Raw genomic sequence first — 18,405 nt, forward strand, 5'->3', positions numbered from 1 at the left:
GAATTAAAAGAAAAAAAAAAAGGCAACCTAGACTTCTATACCTGGTGGAAATATCCTCCAAATAAAAGGGGAAAGACATTTTCAGACAAACATAAATTGAAAGACTAGGGCACCACCAGACACCCCCTATGCATGCTTACACACACACACACACACAACTAAGGGGGTTTATTCAGAAAGAAGGAAATTAATCTGAGAGAACATAATGAGCATGGTCATACAAGAAGAAACGAAGAACACCACAGAGATCTACATATTTATGTAGATTAATCTAAATTATTATTGACTTTTTAAAACAACGTCCCTTGGGGTTTAATATAGAGAGAGGATTAAAATCACAAGACCACAAGAGGCATAAAGGAGGTAAAGGGAGCCTAAGTGTTGTATATAAGTAGCTTGAACAAATCAGGAAATGGTTAAAGGATTGACTTAGGGTCAGCTCTAAAACAAACAAACAAACTCATACCCAGAAAGCCTCCAACTATGGAAAGATATATATATATATATATATAGATATATATATATATGAAAAGAAAACACTAGAAAGGAACACACCATTTTTTTTAAAACAGAGGTTCTATCTAGATGATGGAATGCTGTTCTGGTTTTCATTCCCTTTCTACTTTTCAGCATTTTCAATAGAACAACTTTTTTCTCCATATTTCATTTCATACAACACTTGGACACTATAATACTTGTGGGAGGTAAAAGGAGCCTTCCTTTCCTTATAAAGTTTCAAACAGAACAAATTCCTAAAACTTTCAACAGGGACCCCGTAATTCTGCAGTCAACTGCTAACAACGATTATTTACATGAGTGGAGAATCCTGGTCACCTGTCAATACAAACCAGCTATCTGACACACCCCATGCCCTGGGCAGGGATGTGTGTGGTAAGAAAGTACTTCTCAAGTCTCTGCATAAGCATAAAGAAATTCTAACTTGGTTGAAAGCAGCACTTTCAATAATAATTCAGGTCATCTGCACAGTCTTTCTACAACAGAAACCCAAAGATCCTGCTAAATTTATAAATAGTAGTTACCAGCAGGAGACCTTTGTACCCCACCTTGCAGCAGGAAAAAAATGAGCCCCAGAGAAGAGCTGCAGTCCATGGTAGAAAGGGTAACCCACACTACACAAGAATTACCATTTTTTGAAAAATAGTATTAGAGCTGGTGAAGGGAGGTCAGTTCTCTCACATGCTAGTCGGATGAATGAAAATTAATTTTTAAAAATGTTTTGAAGAACAATTAGGAAATATTACTGAGAACCTTAAAAATACCCATTATCTTTAACATAGTAATTCTCCTTTCCAGGGATTTATTCTAAGAAAATTATCTGAGATGTGATCAAAGATATATGCACAAGGATGTCTATCGAAGCATTATTTGTAATGGAGTGATAAACTAAATTTCTAATAATAGTAGTAAAATAAATTCTGGGACCCAGTGCCTGGCACACAGGCACACTATTTCTGGTGCTCCAGAAATATTTGTTGAACATAAAATCCATATGAGAATATACTTAAAAAACTATAAAAAAAAAAAAGAACCCAAAGAATATTTAATGAACAAAATATTAACATTAAATCTCATTCAAAATTAGCCCAATACTATTTTCAGGCATAATACCATAGCTAATGTCTACTGAGAACTTACTAAGTGCCAGGCATGTTTTACATGTATCCACTCGTTTCATCTCACCCAACCCCATTATTTCCATGAAGTGAAGGATTCTGGATCCAAAGCCAGGCATGTCTGACTCCAGAACTTAAACTTAATCAACAGACTATGCTGCCTAGAAAAAATACCAGAAGGAAGTTATTAAAAAGGTAAGAGGTAGGAATTAAAGACAACTGGTATTCTCTTCCTAAGGCCTACCAATATTTTCCAAATGCTCTATAGTCCCCTCCCACTACCTGTCGTCTCCTTGTCCACACTAAAAAGTTCTATGAACTTTTCACTTATCATTTACACAATTTCAGTGAAAAAGTCTTAGCTCCAAAGGGGTTTTGAATCGTGTCCTTCTCCAGGTCTTAAAAGCAGAACATATGAGCCATACATTCTGACCAGGAAAGGGAATGGGCTGAGAGTGTGCTCAACCGACCATGTTGCCCATGACCTCCATTGCACATACACACATCACTATCTGCTGACAAGGTGCTGTTTCATACACATATTCTGCCATTAATCTTCCCAATGACCCCTCTGAGTAGATGTGACCATCTCAGGAAATGGAGCTTTAGGAAGGTGAAGTGACTTTCCCAAGATCATGCAGAGCATTCCAGCTCTGATCAAGGTTCCACCTACCATGTGTCTAGCTACCAACCATTCCCCCAAGTCGTGGTGACTGCAAAGTTTGGGAGATAAACCAAAGTCTCCCAAAGGAGACAAGGGAGATCTGTGGGACAGGGTGCGCGCGCGCGCACACACACACACACACAGTGCCCAAAACCTAGATACAACCCTGGGACCCAACCATCTCAGTGCTTCGCTCCTTCACAAAACAATTCTACAGAAGAGTAAAGTATATGGCTTTGTATTTGTCAAAGCACTTGTGCATCCTTTCTCTCCTTTGATTCTTAAAATAAGCCTTTTCAACCAGAAAAGCAAAAGTACTGAGAATAAGGGAAATGAGGCTCGGAGAGTTACACCGCTATCCAGGAGTACCCCACGAGGGTCAGGGTGGTGTCCCTTCTCCATATTATCCTGGCCACATTCTGAACTGAACTCAGGCCACATTGTCTGGTAAGGCTAAGTGGGAGGCAGGAGGAGGAAGGGGGAAAAGCATCTGCTTTTACAGTCACACAGGTCTGGATTCCTGGGTTGAATCCCTGCTAATCACGAGACCTTGAGCAAGTCTATTCATCCCTTTGTCCGCCCACTTGCCTCCCTTGTTTAGTAAGGATAATAATGCCTTCTCCATCAAGTTGCTGTGAGGCTTTAATGAGGTCCTATATATAAAATGATGGCATGTGTCTGCACTTAGGAGGTAGCTGTCACATTCTGAAATGCATCCTATCCCCAAACATACAGTGTGAGGTCACAATGTCCAGAAGAGCACCTTACCTCACCTTCCTAAAGAAAATAATCCTCTTAATGTTTCTCTAATTCTGCTATCCTGGTTCCTTTCCACTCAAAGAGCCTAGATTGATCTCAGTTACTTTCCAGACTCCTTTGCAAAACTCTCTACAAGCCTTCTTAAATTTAGGCCCCAGAAGTGTCCTCCAAGGAGAATCCATCATGGGCTGGAAAAGACAGTAGGCTAAAACCCCAGCCTCTGTGCTCTGAGTGTCAAATTTACTACAAGGGGTCAGACATGGAACCATACTGAGTAAAGTATACCGAGGGGAAACTACCCTGAAGAGAAACGAACAGGTGAGCACCCGGCAGGGTGAGGGTGAGAGGGTGAGGGGATAAGGGGGTGGAGATGCTCACCATCTACAAAAGTAGAGACCAAGGCTGGGGCCCCCTAAGAAGAAAGAGGTTGGGTGCCTGGGTGGCTCAGTTGGTTAACCAACTGCCTTCAGCTCAGGTCATGATCCTGGAGTCCCGGGATCAAGTCCCACATAGGGCTCCCAGCTCTCTGACCTCCCCTCTCATGCTTTCTCTCACTGTCTCTCTCTCAAACAAAGAAATAAAATCTTTTAAAAAAAAGAAGAAGAAGAAGAAAGAGGTTGAGGGTACCCAGAAAACGTGGAAGGGAATGTTTTCTGCAGCTTCCCTTAGAAACGAACAGGAACATCCAAAATGGAGACAGAAATGGTAGGAAACCCTGACTTGGCAAGATGGTGACATTACTCCTCAAACTCGCTAGCATAGCTAAGGAGTACAGACCTTTCCCTTCCGGCTCCTGTCCTCCGAATACTTTCTTACCTCATCTCAGTCTACAACCTTGGCCCCTCCAGCCTGTCCTCCATACCTTTGACCGACAGTTCTTTTCTTTTCTTTTTTTTCTTAAGGATTTTATTTATTTATTTGAAAGAGAGAGATCACAAGGAGGCAGAAAGGCAGGCAGAGAGAGAGGGGAAGCTCCATGCTGAGCAGACTCGATCCCAGTACCCCGACATCATGACCTGAGCCGAAGGCAGAAGCTTAACCCACTGAGCCACCCAGGCGCCCCTGACTAACCTTTCTAATACAGAAATCTGACTTGTCCACATTCCCCACACACCTCTCCTCACTTCAAACCCTTCAAGGAAGGGTTTGCCTAAAAGGTCAAGTCTAAGATTCCTATCATGGTATCAGGACCTCCCAGCCCAATCCCTTCTCACCTTTCCAGCCTCATCACCTGCAATTATGACTGGGAACTTCGTATGTGCTGGGCCCTGACTGGTTGCTGGGGACACAACGATACACAAGACGTGGCACAAAAATGAACACAACCTAGCTCATGCCCTTTAGAAGCTGAAAGTCCTCATAGGCAGACGGACACAGAAAGGGATCACTGCAGTCCAGGTGGGCAGTGGGATGGCGACCCACCCTGGGGTGCACAGGAAGTAGGAGGAAGTAGGAATGAGCTAGGTAAGGGATGAAGAGGGAAAACATTGCTTGCAGAAGAAGCCTCAGGGCAAAGTTCATGAGCAGTGCTACCTTATACAACTGTCTGCTCTAATGGAAATGTTCTATATGCATGCTCTCCAATATGGCAGCCACCCGCCACATGTAGCTAATGAGCACTTGACGTGGGGCTAGTGCCATGGGGGAAACCAAATTTTTTATTTTATTTAATTTTTAATTAAACTTAAATAGCCATGCATGGGGCACCTGGGTGGCTCAGTGGGTTAAGCCTCTGCCTTTGGCTCAGGTCAGGATCTCGGGGTCCTGGGATCGAGCCCTGCATCGGGCTCCCTGCTCAGTGGGAAGCCTGCTTCCCCACCCTCTGCCCGCCTATAGATCTGCCTACTTGTGATCTCTCTCTCTCTGTCAAATAAATAAATAAAACTTTTTTTAAAAGATGTCCATGTGTGGCTAATGACTACCATATTGGATAGCACAGTTCTAGAGCATTAAACTGAAGGTGATGGAAGATAACATTAGATGAGTAAGCTTTTTATTTCCTAGACAGAGAGAGAGCTTGAAGCAGGAGATAGAGGGGGAGCAAAGGGAGAGGGAAAGAATCTTAAGTAGGCTCTGCACTGAGCTCAACACAGGACTCGATCTCAACACAGGACTAAGATCACGACCTGAGCTGAAATCAAGAGCCAGACATTCAACCAACTGAGCCACCCAGGCACCCCAGAAGGGTAAGCTTTGAATTGATGCTTCAGTAAAGCCAGATTCTATGTAGCTTCCTATACTCGCCATGCTATCTGCTAGTCCCTCCCCCCTTGCCTACCCAGCAAGCCCCCACTGAACCCATACAACCCCACTCATGTACCACCTCTCTGAAGATTTCCCTGGCTCCTCCACACAGTCTCTCCCACTGACTGCTTCTGCAGTATGATCTTTTTCTAAGCAGGTCTCTCTGTGTGCCGGGTTTATATGTTCTCCTGACTTGTCCCTACCAGACTCTGAGCTCCTTCTCCTACTGGTCCTAGAACTTCCAGCCACTGGTACAGTCTGGGCACATGAGAAGCACTCACACACACTTGAGGATCAAGTTGTCAGCACTGACGGTCCCTGTAGCCTGGCAGGATGAGGAGCAGGGCGCTCTCTCACTTCTTCTAACAAAGATGTGAGCCACTAACCTTGATCTTGGAAAGACAGCTCTGTCCAGGGGCTCAGCAAAGGTTCTCGTGAACATCCTGAGCACTCCACCCTTCACGGTCAATGGCAGGCCTTGGGGTAGTCCAGGTTCCTAGAATCTAGATAACCATACGGGGAAGGTGACCAGGCAGTCTTTGTGGGTTAGCCCTGGGTCTGGAGACCAGCTTGGCAGCTCAGCACCCACGTCTCCTTAAGCCTCAGTTTCCTCAAGTGTAAAGTGTAAAGTGGGCACCCATCTGCCTCCTACAAATGCTGGAAGACTGAAGTGACTAGTACACCTGCACAGGGCCAGGGACACACACTAAGCTCTCAGTCAACAACAGTAGCAACTACCCCTAAAGCCATCTGAAACCCTCATTTGGATACCCCACAGCATATGCAAATTCCTGAGCCCCTAAATAAGGCTCTTCTTGGTACTCTCCGGGATGCAAGGGATACAATCCAATCTCTGACTCACAGTGTGTTGCCAAAATTCTCCCTGAGTTCCCAAGAGAGAATTTATTTTAATTCCCTCCAACTTTAAAAATTAAACAGTCCTTACAGCATTTTGGGGTGGCACGGAGTGACAATGGAGACCATGAAATCCAACAAGCAGCTTTAAAAAGGTTACAAACTGATTGGAGAAAGAAAGGAGAAGGCAGCTGAAGGGGGTGAGCAGGAGGGGTTGGAGACAATCCCCCGAGTGTCTGCTATTATTGAATACCCCAACTCTCAAAGCAGCCTGGCCGCCCCCTCCTCCATGCGAGCTAAGCTCTGTTAATGAGAAAACGGAGCTCTGCCTACATTTTACCACAGTAATGATTTCCCCGTTGCATTTTTACATGCCTGCCGCTTTATCATAGCAGAAGTAGACATATATTTTCAATAAATCCCTTCTCTCCTTCCTCCTCCCCAACTCCAGCTCGCCCAGTAAATGTTGTTCCCTCCGCGCCCTCCCCCAACACAATCCCAACCCTGGAGCACAATGAGTTCCACTAATCAAAACAGAAAGAAAAAGAAAAATGGAAAAATCACAGCTGCTGAAAAACAGCATTCGCTACAAGTCAAAGCCCTCCACATTTTTTCTGCATGCAGCATTTACTTCTTCAAGGACATATCACCCCCCCCACCATCAGAAATCTTATGTAGAGTTGCTCCAAGGGGAGAGGGAAGGGGGGCAGGGAAAGAAATCTAATATTCACTCTCTTTCCTATTTTGACTAAGCCAGCACAGACAGAAATATAGATAAGGCCTCGAATAACTGATTTAACAAAATGTCACTTATTAAAAGGCATGGGGGATGGGGCTGCACTTGAATTTGAGAGCTCAGTTAAAGCACCCCAGCTAAAAGCTGCCAGACCGAGAGAGGCAAGGGGGAAGGAAACATTCTCTAGCCTGGTCTCCTTCAGGGGCTGCTAGAGCTGACCCAGGTGGCAGAGGGGCCTGGATTTCTCCCTCCAGGGAGAACCCGTAGGGGGCGGGGTGGGGGGAGGAGGCAGGGGAACCAGAGATGAAACAAACAAAAAAACCCAAAAAACCCCAGTTGATTCTTAAATATATAAGCATTTATACTGCACCAACTAGTGCCAGGTGCTGGGGGTACAACAATGAGTGCTGACCCAGTTCTGCCCTCCCTGGGGCAGCAAGGAAGGGGTAAAAGACACACGGGTTGGGGGGGGGGCGGATATTATGACAACAGCATCCTAACAGCCCAGCCCAGCCCACAGCACCGGTCAGTGACCAGGCACATGGGGGCACACGGGGCTCTGGAGAGAAAGTGAAGGAATGAATGAACGTATGTACACTGAAATTGTTTGAATTCCATACTGGTTTCTAAAGCAGCTCAGACTCTTCAAAAGAAGATAGGCCTCTAAATGTCCTTACCTACTGTAGCTCCCCATAACACCACCCCAGCTCACATCTGTTCACCCAATTAAGAACGAAAAGTGAACAAGCCCTGGTACTTGAGAATCAGCCTCATTACTGGTATCCTTGAGTTGAATTTTAAGGGAGTTTGATATCTTCCATTGTGATGACATCAGAGGGAACTCGAATGACACCCCCTATTCAAACGCCTTGGGCATCAACTCCAACTTTTTTTTTCCCCCTTTCCCTTTTTAAAACATCTTTCAAAGAAGTTAGATTGGAGGTGGTTTCCCAAGACGAGGGGAGAGGCCCTCAGAGCTGTCCCTGTTATGACCAATCACCCCCCCCACACACAAGGGGCCCCCAGGAAGCTTTCCAAGGTAGCAAATAGCAAACTACTGGAAACTAAAGGCCAGGCCGTCTAAAAACAACCATGGCTTGTCCAGGTCCCTCCACTCAGGAGCCCCACAAAAAGGACAGGGCTAAGGGTAGGAGGCTGATGGAGAACGGCCATGCAATTTGTTAAAGTCAAGTTTTGGCTTTAATTATGAGGCAGCCTTTGAGCTGTGTGCTCCAGAACGAGCCAGACGATTCAAGTTTTTTAAAAATGTAATGTCGGAAGCATGTTTAAATCATCTGAGTCTTTCCAACTAAGGTGACTGGGACTTAGAAACCCAAAGTTCCCAGATGATGGTCTTGGTTTCCATGATCTCTACAGCTACTCAGTACCATATCCTTAATACTGCATAGCATTATCTGTTTGAGGGTGCACAACATCTGGAGACCATTCAACTTCTGGCCTTAAACCAGGATGCTGGCTGGACCTGTGATTCTGGGTTAATCGCTTATTTATATATTTTTTTCGATTCTCCTTCTTGAGCCTCACTTTCTTTGGCTGTCAGATGAGGATACCAACCTCCTGTGGTTGTTGCTTCTGTCGTCAGATAAAATAAGACACACCGAAGAGGCTTTGGACCAGCAACAAACTAGGTAAACACCGGTTATTTCAATGATGGCATCCATTTCCTCTCTCTCTGATTTTTTGTTGATTATTTTCCCCTTTATGAAACCAAATTGGTATCAGTTCCACTGATCTCTCAAAACTGACAACTTGTATTTATTATACAATTACAAGGAGTCCTCTTACACACAGGTGAGCAAAATCTCAGTAACAGCTGCATCTGGGTGACGGGTACAAGGGAGCTCATTACGCTAGCCTGTCTGCTTTTGTTGCATGTTCAAGTTTTCCCATCATAAAAATTAATTCAGAAATAAACAAATAAAGCCTCCCCCTCTAGCCCGGAGGCGAGCGGTCTGATGAGGGAAAAGCACAAGGTATTTCTTAAAACTAGAAATGACTTTTGCAGCATGACAGTATGAGAAAGGGCCCAGGGCTGGTTTTTGTTGTTTGGTGGGGTTTTTTTGTTGTTGTTGTTGTTTTAGGTAGACTCTGCTTTACAGTACAAGCCTCATTTGCAAAACAAAGGCTGAATGCAAATGAAGACCTGCCAGGACCCTCGGACCCCAGTCCGGTTTCCTGCGGAGGCTCAAGGCTCCCCTGCACCCAGTGCACAAACCAACTGTGTGTGTCGCCTCGACTGGGCAGGTCTCCAAGTTTCAATCCGGGATCAGAGTCTGAACCTAGACCGCCTAGCATGTCACCGCCTGAGCTCGGATGCCAGCCTTCCTGTAGCACTTTCGATACAAAGATCCCAGAGGACCCGAAACCCCCAAGGAGAAAGTGACTAGAAGGCTGGAACAAGAGTGAGAGAGGGCTTGGTGAACAGGGGTGTGGGCAGAGGCTCTGGGAAGTTAAGGGAAGCGTTTCAGTGGTAGTCAGGTTTTATATCTGAAAAGGAGATCTGGCTGAAGATTAATTCACCTCGGTGCTCTCGGTGCGCGATGCCTCTTACAGTTTACATAGCACTTTCCGTACATTATCTGATGGCATCCTCACAAGTGGAGGGGAGAGGCGACAGATGGTATCACCCGCCCTTTACAGATGCCCAGACAGGCTGGGAGGCCCCCTTGGCCAGAGCCAGGAGACCATGAGGGCGCCACACTCTAACCTAGACCTTCAGCCGCCCTCCTCACCCTCCAATCCCCATGCAGACCCCTCGCTGGGGGCCACCCAGGCTGGCAGTCTGTAGCGTGTGCTCCTGAAAGGCTGCCCAGGGGAGAGGGCTCTTCTTTTTTTTTTTCTTCTTTTCTTTTTTGGAGCCTTTTCCTCCAACCTATGCCACGGTGCCCACCAACTTTTGAACAGGGCTGAAAATCACAGATTTTTTTTTTTCAATGATAGTATTCAAATAAATCTAACGTGAGGCCCAAATTACTTTAACTGAACACTCTTCCTCAAGCGAAAAGAATTTGCTCTCGCCTCTGTACTGCTCAGTAATGCAGTCAAATGTTGAGAAAAATGCAGTACAATTTTCTGATGCAGTCTTAACCCTTAGAAGTCTCTGGCTGGTGTCAGGTTCTGAGCCCAAACCCTTTCCCTAGGAGGGTGCAGACACAGCCTGGAGCAGCTTCCCCACCTTCTGCTCATCTGCACTTGTCTTCTCAGGTTTTCCCTTGGTCCAGGACCGAAGGCCCTCCACACCCACGCACACCCCCTCCCCTGCCCCTGAGGAAAAGGCCACATCTTCTGGAAACCCTCTCAAGGGCTTTAGTCAGCTGACCCTACCCACCAGCTGCTCTCCTCAATTAATTCCTCCCTCTCCAGGATCTTTCCTGTCCATACACCAAGGTAATACCAGCACCCAAAACACCCTTCCATTCTGCACAGGTCCTTCCTGCTCCCGCTCCGTATCTCTGCCCTCTCTTGCACAAACTTTGCCATAAAGTTGCCCACACATGCTGTGACCAGTTCCACCTCCTAGACCCCCCCCAACCCCTCCAATCTTGCCCCCAGCCCATCCATTGCATTCCAGGGAAGCTGTTCTTTGGAAAGTCCCCAGTGGCTTCCATTTTGCCAAATAATCCAGTGGTGACTTTTCTGGCCTTATCAACCTCAGGAAACATTCAACCACCACCCCCTCCCCACCAACACACCAACACACCAACACACACACACACACACACACACACAGCACCTCTCCTCTCTATAGGCTCCTTAGGGCATCCCATCCAGTCTCCTAGATTTAAATACCAGTTCCCTGGCCAATGGCTCATTTTTATCTCTTGCCTGGCCACTCCTCTGGTGCTGGACACCGCTGTCAGCCTGCCTTCCTGACCTCTCCACCTTGAGTCTATCTAACAAGCGCTTCAAACTTAGCGGGACCCAAACAAAAATAGCTTGATTCCACTCCCCTCCTTCTCCCAATCTTCCCCGTCTGGGCAAACAGCACCAGCCATGTACCCAAATGCTCAAGTCAGAACCCTCAGAGCTATCCTCAACTCTTTCTCACCAGCTACCATCAAACCCAAACAGAAATACCTCCAAAGGTACGCACTTCCTGATACCTCCAAAGTGCATCTCACATGCACCTGTTCTCTCCACTGCCCATCATCTTCTACCAGACCTGCTCTCCAACTCCACACCTGCCCACCTCCACCACTGCAAGCCCCTTTATCAGAAGTTGGGAGTGTCACTTCCCATTGGAAACTTTCAGTGGTTTCTCACTGCACTTCAAATGAAACCCAACCTTTTCAGAGGCCTCCAAAGTCCTGCACATTCACCTCATGCTACCCTCTCTCTGTCCCTCTTGTCTGCCTGTGCCCTTCTTATACAGCACCCCCCAAGCCAAAGTCCTTCCACACAGGCTCTCCTCCTGGTGCTCTCTTCCAAACCTCAGAGCACCTTTATAGGCTACTCTAGCTGCGTAAGGCCAGGTCACTGTTCCCTGTGGTTTCATCATTTATCACATTTTTGCAATATATATTTCTGTACGTGTCTACCACCCCTCTGAATGGTAAGCTAGAGGCTGGGGTGGGGATAAGGGGAGAGGTAGTAAAATATGTGTATTTTAATTATCATCATAGTCCCAGAGCCTTAAGACAGTGCCTAGAATAGTAGGCACTCAGTAAAGTAGCTGCTGAACATACCAGTGAATAAAGTAGATCCAATTATGACATGAAAATAATTGTTACCTTCTAGGAGCCCAGAGTTATCACTGCCATTAGGGCACACGGGTTGGGTTCTCTTCCCCCCTTTCTCTCTAACAACAACAACAAAAATGTTTAGTATGGTTGCACCGACAGCCCAATAACTCAGCATATCCACCCATCCCCAGCTTGTCGTCTTTGACCAGGAAAACACAAAAACTACCCTCTTGCTCAGTAAACGCAAATTAAACAGAAGACCTTAATAAGCAGATACCATGAGTACTTTAAAATTCTTAGAAAATATCACACGGTCTTTTTATTATGCAGTTTCTTTAACCCAGAAGAAAAGATTTAGTAAGAAGCCATGGGATCAAACGTAGTGTTACCAGGACTGTATTATTCCTTAAACTGCCACAGTACCCGTGGTGACAAGTGCCAATAACTTGGTCGCCAGCTACTCCTGTCTCCTCCCCACAAAAGAAATCAACTATGTTTTACTTTCCCCTTTATTTCTGTGGTTCCCCTCCAACATGCAAATTCAGAAATATTATTAATCCACAAGATCCCAGCTGATTCTAATCCTCCCTTCTCCCTAAATCACACTGTTTTATGAGGTCATAAATAAGCCGAATTCAACTGCTTTTAGAGCAGAACAACCAACATCCATTCGTACTGGCTGGGGTCTGAGCCACTTGTCTGAATCCTCACTTTTTATGTCAATGTTCAAAGTCAATAAAAACATCTAGAGCTTTCCCCCCAAAAGATGCCCAAGGTGAAATACAGGATATCCCAGAAATGACAAGAATACAACATCACTATTATGAACTCTATCACAAACATATGACCAAATCCCAATTACCTGTATGTGAATTCTCCACAGAAAGTGGGTAAAGCCACACTCAGCCTCCTCCCCCAAGACTACGTCCTCCTGCGGCGTGGGAATAACAGCTCAATTAACCTTAGACTTGACCAAGCATAATTAGACAGGTAAGCCAGCTGGCTGGAGGGGAAACTTTCAAGATTAACTGAAATTATTTTGGGTGCCTGGGGTTATGTGCCCCCCAAGCTCTATTAGCACATATAATTGGGAAACAACCATCTACTTTTTTTTCCCAAGATAGTGGCAGGCTTTCGTTAAGTATTTCTTTGTATTCGATGGTCAAGATTACCGGCTAGCTACTCAAGAGTCCTTTTTGGAATGCCAAGGTACAAATCCACTCTCTCCAGGAGAAGACAAAAACGGAAGTTAATCAACTCGTCCTAGTCCATGAAGCAATTTGGCCGTTGGCCCAGGAAGAGCCTGTCGAGACCTCCTGAGACCTCTCTCCACAAGACCCAAGTCACAGAATTTCAGAAATGGGAGAAACTCATGGGTCAAATACGTATTATTAAGATTAAAAAAAAACCCCAAGACCCAGAAGTGGCTAAAAACTGGTACCTTCCCAACTTTTCTCCTAGGTGACATTTACTCCCTGCTTTGAGAATCAAATCACCTTAAAAGTTCTTTGTCACTTTACAAATACTGTGAACTGAGCCGATTCTCCAATGCAAGACAATGGTAACACTTTCTGATTAGTAGACTTGATGGAGAACCCTTAAACTTTCAAAAAAAAAGAAAAAATCAATGCGTTTGATTATTATGACCAACCTACCTATCAGAGGAAAAAGAATATTCTGAGTAAGCTTTGTCTTTGTGACCACACATTTTATTATATAAGCAGCAGTCCCCTTTTACTACGAAAGCTCCTACTTCACCAAAAACCACAGGCCCAAGCCAGTTAAGGAGGCAAAACTGAATACTTTTCACACAGTTCATAGAACAACTGTTTTCACAGCAAGCTCACATAAATGCTATGTGATATTAACACATGCCTGCTAGGTGGAAGCCGGCTTACCAAGCTGTGAAAAGACCCATGTTCACCATGGAACCTGCAAAATTAATATTCTCAATGCCCATAAAGCAGAAGGGAAATGCTCTTTTTTTAAGATGTCAAGCTGGCTTCTCAACAATCCTTTGGCGAAAATGGACATGCCTAAAAGGGCGGGGCCCCAAGAGGTGTGTCACTCCCGGTATCAATTCCTATAAATCAAATCCTGACAATCACCACAATATTTTAAAAAGAATGAATTATGATTCATGGGCCTTCAAACCTTTATTACCACAAGAACATTCTCGGCAAAAGAGAAAAAAAAAAAAGCTACTGTGACTTGATTAATGGCCAAAGCAAGACAATAAAATAAATCTCATAAATATAAGGAAAAAAAAAAACCTGAAAGACTGTTCTTGGCTTCTCGGATAGACACGTAAATAATTCTACTACCCTGGGGTAAACACATATAAAGATTTTGTTTACCCTCCCAGCATATACACCATCCAGACTAAGATTCTCAGCAGGGAAAAATAATAGTGAATTTTTTTAACTAATGCCTAGTTAGGAATATTTGATAAGTGGCAATAATATTTAATTCCCAATGAACTCAACTCTCAACTGGCCAAAAATCAAATTCTCAATCTGGAAATCTGATGACAGGAAGGAAAGAAGAAAAGCACCGTCCATCAGTAACACGTAGAGAGATCTTTTTTTAAAACCCACTTTTTCCCCTCCTAGAATTGAGCTCATCCACAGAATTGCACAAAGCTTAACCAACTTTAGTTAACCACACATGTAGGTTACTACCTGACCCTAAGAAATACGTCTGGGTTTCCGTCTCGTCTGGGTTTGAGTCTCTGGAGTTAAAATTATACTGGCAAAGTTAAAACTCCCAGTATCATCAGGGTCCCTGATAGCCAAATCCTATAACTCATTTGCAGAAACCAGCAGGCTGAAGACCAGGAAGAGAGAGGCTGGTAGAAGCAAAGACTGCTGGTTAACTGGTTAAGCTTGGAGTCCCGCTTATTATTCTGACAGTGGGCATCTAAATCACATTTTCTACCACCAGATTGCTTTCTTGAAACATAAATGATGCCGAAGGTCGGTACCAACTGGGACAACTTAAAACTCCTCTCTTAAGGCTCTCCACCACGGCCTGCTAAAAGGGGAACCCAGGTGGCTTTGGGGAGGCTTTTTTTTTTTTTTTTTTTAAAGAACTCTTCAGTCATCCCTGGCTTCTTCATTCCCAAGCATCACCTCCATGGACTTCACCAGACAGTCCAGGCCACGTTGTGAGCCACCGGCTTCAACGTTTCATTTGCCAAAGCCACGTCTCGTCTTGGGGAAGAGTTTCCACAAAGCAGGCTGTAACAGACCAGCTGAAGGTACTCGGAGGAACCAGAAGTCATTTTCTTTAACCTAAGGATGGCAGGCGCACATGCTCCAGCCCAGTGCTGGCCAGAGGCTGCCCGCCAGGTGCTCTCAGCCTCCGCCAGTGAATGGGTGGTTTTGTGTTATTCTTAAATGTCTATTTCTTCAGCCCACCAGCAGTTAACTTCCCAGTCTCCTAAACTGAAGTTAGGGAGTGAAGGGGGCAGGCTTACCCCCTTACACATTTCTCTTATCTGGGTGGCCGCCGTAACTTGGGGGAGTACCCAGCCCCCAAAGAGCCTTACAGGCACATATCCATACACATATGCATCATGTCAAAAACCCCCAAAGGCACATCCCTAGGGTCCTGCGGTTTCTTGGCTGGAAGAATGAAGGCTTTATAACATCACAAGCTTCAATTGCAAGCCCCACCACCACCACCCTTTAAGCCGGGGCTGCCAATTATAGCGCCCACCGTGGCCCTCCCCCTTTGCTGGGATGCTGGACAGCCTGCAGAGGGACGAGGGAAGAAGGGAAGCAGAAAGAAGGCCCGCTAACAGACTGAAAGTACAGAAGTGGGGGGGGGGACTTTTCCCTTCCCCTCCCCCGTCTTCTCACGGAGCATCCCCCAACTAATTTTTTTTTTAAATGAAACTTAATAAGCTTCTTGCCTACCTTGGCTGTTTCTGCAACAAGTGCATGGGCAATCCGACAAGACCAGACTCCGCTTGGGGGGTGAGATGGGGGGCGAGCAGAGCTGATGGAGTAATTTCAATATTAATTTATGTCAGAGCCGCCTTCTCGAAGCGCTACTCACTTACAGTACTGCCCTCAGCCTGTAAACAAATATCGCTCCGCCAGGAAACATACTCCCCAGATGCAAGCCCCTTCCCCAGCAGGGAACAGGGCCCTGCGCCGCCCCCACCCCACCCCCAACAGCATGCGCCCCCACCCCGGGGAGGAAGCTCCGGGTTCCCAAAGCACCAACCCACCACCTCCGCCACCACCCCAGCAAGAAACTTACTCGGTCCGTCTACGCCTCCACCCTCCCTTCAGGAAATCTACTCTCCATATGCATTCAGCCTCCCCGCAGGAAATCTGCTCCCCCCTCCCCCCTTCTATATACATGCACCCCTCCCTCTCCTCCTCCCCACGCGCCCTCCCCAACCAGAAACTTACTAGCGTGCAAGCGTGCAGGCTCTCCTGATCCTGGAAACTTACTCCCAGATATAGCGCCCGCCAGCCCCCTTTCCCGGCCCTGCTCCCCTTCCTGCCCTCCGCGGCAAGCAACTCCAAACTCTCCGCATCCAGCCACTCTCCCTCCCCGGTGGAAATTTGCAGCGCGGGGCCGCGCGCGTGCATCCACCCTCCCCTTCAGGAAACTTACTCCCCATCTGCATGCACCGCCTCTCAGCCATCGCTTAGAGGGAAGGGGGTGTGCTAGGGAGACAGAAATACATATGTATCTCTCGCCCCTCCCCCGGCCGCAGCCCACTCGGGGCCGAGCCGCGGTAACCTGGCCTTACCTTTTGCATTGCTCCCCACCCTCGCCCCCTCCCTTAACCCTCCTTATCCGCTCCCCGGCGCCCCCCTTTTTTCACCCATTACCCACCCCTAGCAACCGTTCCCAAGCTCCTCTCGGCCTTTTTTTTTTTTTAATCCAGGATGCAAATTCCTCCCCTGTCAGCAAATCGACTGTCAAATTATTTTCTTGCAAAAGGAGAAAGGCGGGGTGGGGGGGAGAGCAGAAGCAAAAAAGGGGAGGGCGGGGGAAGGGAGAGAGGGACAGAGGAGGGGAGAGATATCCCTCCGCAGAGCTGGGTCTGGCGGCGGGCGGGGAAGCAGGAAGTAAGGTGTCCAGCGCCACGGCCGGCGGGTCCTCCGCCGCGGCCCCCACCCGCGCCCCCTGTCCCCCCGGGCGACGCGCTCGGGCGGGCGCGGGCAGCCTAGCGCATTGTTAGCAGCCTCCCCGGCGATGCGCTGCCGACCTTATTTGTGTGCTCTGCATGTGCGTGAAGTTGCACCTTTTGTAGGCTGGCGAGACTCTGGACGAGGATGGGGCGGGGGACGCGGACCGAGTTGCGGCCCCGTGCGGGACCTGTCAGCCCCGGGGTGTGGCGGACTCTCCGGCGTGACCGGAAAATCGAGGCCCGGGAGAAGGCGGCGTGGCCGGGAAGCTGCCGCCTTAGACCCGGACCAGTGCAGGATTGCTTCCTGCGTAGCCGTCCCGGTTATTGTAACGCGCTTTGCAGTTGAACGACTGGGGGTGGAGGGGTATTTATTTTTTATTTTTAAGGGGTTGCAAAGACGCCAGGGTCTAGGTGGAGTGCGGAGAGATGGCCTGTGCCTACCCCCGCTGCACCGAGGCTCGGCGGGGCTGGGAGAGGGGCTGGGGCTCCTGGGAAGGGGCTGGAGGTTCGCGAAGCGCGCGGCTCCATCCCTCCGCCCCAATGGGGGCGGGGAGGGGGTGCTGCAGCCGGCGCTGGGAACGCAGCTCTCTGGGGAGGGGTCTCCATCTCCGTGGCGCTGCAGGCCGGGGAGGGAGGTTGCCTAGGAGAGGAGCCGGGGCCGGGAGGGGAGGGGAGTGGGCGGGGGGGCGGCGGCTGCGCGCGCTCGCCCCTCCTCGCGCGCCATGACTGTGGAACGTGGTGCCGGGGAGGAGGGACGGCCGCCGGGGGCCGCCCGGGGCTGCTCGGCATTGGTGCGGAAACCCGAGCCCCGAGTCGCTCCTCGCGCTGTCTCCTCCTCCTCCGCTGCGGGGGAAACCGCTGCACCCAAACCGAGAGCAGCTGCGAGCAGGGGGCAGGGCGCGGGCTGAAAGGCGAGCCGAGGGTTCAAACCTCGGCGGCGCCAGTGGGGCGAGGGCAGGAGGGCCCCCGGGGCCCCGCAAAGGCGCGGCCGCCGGTCGGTCCAGCGCGGGACCCCGGCATTTCCAGGCTTCTCTCCCGGTCAGAGGGAATGGGAAACCAAAGGTGGCCAGGCTAGACAGACCCCCTCGAGCCGGGTCCGAGGCGTCGATCTCAGGAAGGGCCCATAAGACAGCGAGTAGTTTTTGCTCAAGGGAAAGTTAAGCCATGCTTTTTTTTTTTTTTTCCCCCCAGTGAGGGGAAATCGTTGCGTCCCTTCCCCGAGATCTCGCGCGGGATAAATGAGGTGCTCCCCTACCCAGACCTTCACTGCTGTCCCCCACCCCACCCCCACTCGGGCGCTGGGTGGGGACTGGGCGGGGGAAGGCTATATGGGAGCTTAAAGCATGAGGTCATGGGCGGAGAAGGCTGCTGCCAAAAGCGGCCGAGGTTTGTGTGTATTTTGAGGGGTAACGGTTCTTCTTCAGCAGTGGTAAGTTCTCCCGCCTGACCCTACCAATTCTGGGGCGCCTGGGCCAGAGAGCCCCCGAAAAAAGAGGGTGGCTCTGGCTATTTTCGCTCAGTTAGTGTTTGGCCAGTGCCCAGCCCTTTATGAGGTCCTTCCATAGAAGCAAAGAAAGCTGAGGGACAGCGCACAGTGTCTCGGGGACTGAGAAAGGCTTCAGATGCTCGGTTGCCGCCCCCCTCCCTTCTTTGGT

At 48.2% G+C, this 18,405-nt stretch overlaps 1 protein-coding gene across 12 annotated transcripts in view; it reads right to left on the reverse strand.

Moving 5' to 3' along the window:
• Positions 1 to 16,563, reverse strand: part of TRERF1 (transcriptional regulating factor 1) — a 202,133-nt gene extending 185,570 nt beyond the window's left edge. For 3 of the 12 annotated variants that reach the window (XM_044250837.1, XM_044250854.1, XM_044250803.1), the window contains exons 1-2: positions 16,020 to 16,212; positions 15,516 to 15,597 (exon numbers count right to left, since the gene is read on the reverse strand). The gene's annotated coding sequence lies outside the window, so the exon portion shown is untranslated. The other 9 variants (XM_044250905.1, XM_044250896.1, XM_044250870.1 and 6 more) reach the window with 6 other exon arrangements.
• Between the last annotated feature and the right edge of the window lie 1,842 nt (positions 16,564 to 18,405).

This window comes from Neovison vison, chromosome 1, assembly GCF_020171115.1.
Source record: "Neovison vison isolate M4711 chromosome 1, ASM_NN_V1, whole genome shotgun sequence".
In the NCBI taxonomy this organism is placed as follows: domain Eukaryota; kingdom Metazoa; phylum Chordata; class Mammalia; order Carnivora; family Mustelidae; genus Neogale; species Neogale vison.